This window comes from Nestor notabilis, unplaced genomic scaffold (genome assembly GCF_000696875.1).
Source record: "Nestor notabilis isolate BGI_N333 unplaced genomic scaffold, ASM69687v1 scaffold21630, whole genome shotgun sequence".
In the NCBI taxonomy this organism is placed as follows: Eukaryota; Metazoa; Chordata; class Aves; order Psittaciformes; family Psittacidae; genus Nestor; species Nestor notabilis.
The window spans coordinates 14,505-15,394 of NW_009912865.1; positions in this window are offsets into that span (position 1 = coordinate 14,505).

Genomic DNA, 890 nt, shown 5'->3' on the forward strand with positions numbered 1-890 from the left:
CCCCCCCAACACCCCCTGGATCCTGCCCCCACGGGGTGGTTTGCAACTGGGAATGTTGTTCCCAGGGTGGAAAATCCTCACAGGGACACAGAGGAATGAGTGGGAGCCTGAAGGAGCCAGGCCCCAACGTGCTGCAGGGAACGGGAGCAGGGTGCCCCTGGCCCACACAATGGCATTTACACCCCAGCACAGGCAGGAGGATGAGGAGGACACAGTGATGGATGGTGACCACGATGCCCCGAGCTTCCCATCCCCGGAACAAAGGCACAGGCCAGGTCACTGCGTCCATCCTCCTTTATTGTGAGCGCTCCACGCACCTTCCTCTGGGCACTTCACTTTATACACTTGGGTTTTAAACCAAACCCCACAGGCACCACGAGGGCTTTATAGCACAGGGAACGTGTGGAGTGAATTATTTCCCCACCTCCCCTCCCTTTACCTTTATTTTCTTTCACGTGGAATCAATTCCAACCCAAATACATTTAAAAAACCCTACTTCAAGCCCTGCCCGTGGCTCGGGGAAGGTGCCGGGAGCTCCCACAGCTGCGCTCAGGGATGTGCCGGGATTGTTCTGTGCCGGGAGTGTGCCCGTTACCTCTGAAGAGGACAGGTATTTTCCGGGGTTTGTTTTTAATATACTACAGCCTGGAACTCAGTGCAATAGGTACAACTACAGTGCAGGTACTGAACTATACAAAAGTCGTCCTACCCCTGGACAAAGCTGCTCCTTGTCGCTATAAAACTACCCCCTTTGCGTCTGTACCTTGTGGAGACGTTGTACAACGTGACTATACGCCGAGAGTATTTACAGTACGTCGCTCGTCGAATCAAACGCTATAACTTAAAAGGGCTCCTATTAACAACCACGGAACAAAAATATATATAATATA